The sequence below is a fragment of the Glycine max genome, chromosome 4, assembly GCF_000004515.6.
Source record: "Glycine max cultivar Williams 82 chromosome 4, Glycine_max_v4.0, whole genome shotgun sequence".
NCBI lineage: Eukaryota > Viridiplantae > Streptophyta > Magnoliopsida > Fabales > Fabaceae > Glycine > Glycine max.
This window is the reverse complement of record NC_016091.4, coordinates 42,512,104-42,515,963: the sequence shown is the minus strand read 5'-3', so window position 1 is coordinate 42,515,963 and position 3,860 is coordinate 42,512,104.

Genomic DNA, 3,860 nt, shown 5'->3' with positions numbered 1-3,860 from the left:
ATCACAAAAAACATAGTTGATAGGACCAATCAATACCCTTTACATTCAACCTCAACCTTGTAGGCAAACAATCTCTTAAGACCCTCCACAAAAACAACTTAATCAGTAGAAGGGCTTCCAAATTCCAGACTAAGTTCCATTACTAGAAAATTGACTTTTGACATCACTCTGTTAATATCAGTTATGTCAAAAATCGATGTTAAAAAATACACGATGGCATTTTTATAAATAAGATGTCATCACTAACATCGGTTTTTAAAAAACCATTGTTAAGAGGGGGATATAAAATCGATGTTGATGTTTTTAAATACGACCCCCATTTATCAATCTCACGAGCCACTTGAAACCCTCATCTCTCTCGAAATCCTCCATTTCTATGTTCCTTCGTTGCACCTCCAGAAACCTCGTCGTCTATTTACGCCACCGCACCACCCACTATCCACCACCATGTCGACACCAGCTTGTCTACTACATTGCACTACAATTGTCATTGCACATTGAGGCTCTCATTATCATTCGAAGTGTTGAGTTAAAGGTACACTCTCTTGTTTTGAGTTAAAGGCTTGTTTTGGCTTTGGATGATTGGGTAAATGGTGGTTTCGTGTTGTGTTGAAGTCGCATTAGGTACTTTTTGAATGTTCTTTAACGTAAAAGAAATTTGTGATGCTGGCGGGTTCTGGTAGTGGCCTATATACATGGGAACTGAGTGAATATAGGAACATAGTTGATAGCTTGCTCATGGTTGTCATACAAGAACCTTTTTAGGAAACTAAACTATTCTAGAAAAAGGTAAAAGATGAGTGATAATTTCTTCTTCCCACTTTATTCCATTTTGTGGTATTTATAGAGATATTGCATATGAACACATAAGCCAATCATTGGCTGATTACAAAATGACAAATTCTGGTATGGGAATAACAGAATCGTACAAAAGGTGATATGTGATTGTGACTGTGAGTGTCATTGGCTGGAAGGTTGTTGTGTGTTATGTGGTACTGTTGATGCATGCCATTCTATTTGTTTTCTTATAATGGAACTTTGTACTGGTGTGAAAATTCTGCCACAACCTTAGGCCCCCAATTTTTTACAAAATAGGAATATCATTCTTGGTTTTCAAAAATGGGTATATGCACTATGTATTTCAACTTCGTGGCATGTACTAAACCAATCTCATATGTCTTGGTTTACTACTAGTAGGTAGGCATGCATGTTTATTTTTAATAGTAACTTTTATATTGTAAATGAAGTTTAGAAACGATAAATGAAGATCAACAAAATTGGAAGGAAATGGCTGACACAATGATGAAGATTGACAAAAAAAAAAACAAGAGGAAATGTTCAACATAATGCATATTATGGATCAGATTAGGAATTTCAAGACTATTCTCAAATAAACAAGACATGATATAACACATCAATATTGCTTATATTAATTTACTTTAAATGTAGCCTTATGGTGAAGTGAGTAGGTCTTTTGGTGTAAGATGGAAGGATGAACTAGAGCATACTTGGCACATGCTAGATAGTAATGGCAACATGCACTCTGTTACATACAACCAAGATCTGATGAACCTAACTATACTGGCTGGATAGACAGAACTCTGATTTCTATGGATTCATAGGATATCATCAAGTGACCATGACCCATTTTGAACAGATTGTTTTCTTCCTGACCATCTTCAAAAGCAGCTTTAAACCAAAAGCTTATCCTAAATGGCACTCGTTGTACCACCAAGTTCCTAACTTAGTCACTTTTAAAGTCCTATTGAATGATAGTGACTTGCAGTAGTTTGGTGAGTAATCAAGCACTCATTTATCTATCAAAATTTAAAATCATATGCATATATAATATGAACTTAATGTTAATTTTTGGATGTGACAAGTACCATGTACTCACTTACGAAAGCTGCAAGATTCACCCATCTAAATTTGGAAGGAATTATGGAGTGCGGGATTATTTATAATCATTGGAGGAAGTCTACAAAAATTGACTATGAATGGATGACTTTTGAATAATTACAAAATTTGAAAGTTGGAACTCAAATTATTATTTTTTTGGATTTGTTTGTAATTAAAGTACATTGTCTTATACTAATATCTGTAATTTTTTGTTTATAACTCTTGGTGGTATATTTTGTGCGAAATGATGCTTGGAACATCATGAAAACATTTGTGGGAAATTTTTTGTTTATAAGTACTCTTGGTGGTATATTTATTTATAACTCTTAGTGGTATATTTGGTGATAACTTTTGGTGGTATATTTTGTTTATAACTTTTGGGGGTATATTTTGTTTATAACTTCGGTTTATTTTTAGAGTTTTTTACAACTTGGAATGATAGCCTGTGATATGAATAATTATAGTTGGTAATTAAAAAAATAGATAGGATGTTATAAAAATCCAAAAAACAACATTAGTTTTTCTAAAAATTGATGTTGGTGAGAAGAAAACAACATTGATTTTTGATAGTTTCAACATCGGTTAATAATCGATGTTGAAAGTCCTTAATAACTGACGTTAAAAGCTTATTTTCTAGTAGTATTCCAATCTCCAATTTCTAACAAGTGATCACTCTTACATATATTTTCCATAATATACTTGTGTGCAGATTTTACAGAACAAAAAACATTCCTTTCAAGAGCCCATATGCATATCCTCCTTGATAGAGAGGTAAAGAGGGTAATTCAATATAGCAACAACATCAACAAGGTTAAAAATAGAATTTACAATATCATTATCCCACCTTTTCTCACCAGGAACAAAGAGATACTGCATTGTCAAATGTTGCATCTCAGTTGAAGGATAGTAAAAGGGTTTTGGATTAGCAGAATTTCAGATCCAAAGTTGATATCAGACTTTTACTTTTGATTTATCACCCAGAATCCATCCAAAACTTTCACTCAGCAACACACAAGAACTCTAGATGTTGCTCCAACTGTAACATGGTTTGTGACCTAGCTTGGATTCCAAGAAGTCCCCCTTAGGATAGTATATGGCCTTAAAGATGTGCAAAACAAGAGCCTCTAGGATAGTCATGAAATTCCAACCTTGCTTCCTAAGCATAGCTATATTAAAGGCATAGATGTTTCTGAATCTCTTCCCACCTACACTCTTCCTCATACCAAGTTTTTCCTATGACATCCATTTAATTCCTTTATCCCCAAGGCCCTTCAAACCCACTAGGACGAGTTCATCATTCTTTTGATTTCCTCATAAAGGGAAAAATGGAACATATATGTACTCATAATGTACGTAGGGATTGCCTGAGCTACTAATTTAAGAAGAACCTATTTTTCCACCATTGAAAGGTTCTTAGCCAGCCAGAAATTTAGTTGTTTCCAAATTCACTCCTTTATGTAATTAAAGGTAGCCTTCTTTCTTCTACCCACCCTAGAAGGAACTCCAAGATATCTCCCAAACTCAAGGCCTTCTTTGACTTGAAGGGAATTCAACACATCCCTTTTACCAGTATCAATCACATTCCTACTAAAGAAAACTTCTTATTATTGCAAGTTCAGGCATTGACCCGAGGCTTTCCCATAGACTTCCAAGTTATTCCTTATTGCTACATATTCTTGGAGGGATGATTTGAAGAAGAGAAAGCAATCATCTACAAACAACAAATGTGAGACATTGGGAGCTTTGTTGCAAATCTTGATTCCACAAATTTCTCCTTTGATCTCTACTTTTTTAATGAGGGTTGAAAGACCTTCTACACAAAAAAATAAATAAATAGGGGGAAAAGGGATTGCCTTGACGAAGCCCCCTCCTAAGTGAAATAGGACCAACAAAATCATTATTAACAAGAATAGAATAGCTCACAGTTCTCACACATAACATAATCCAACTCATCGACTTTT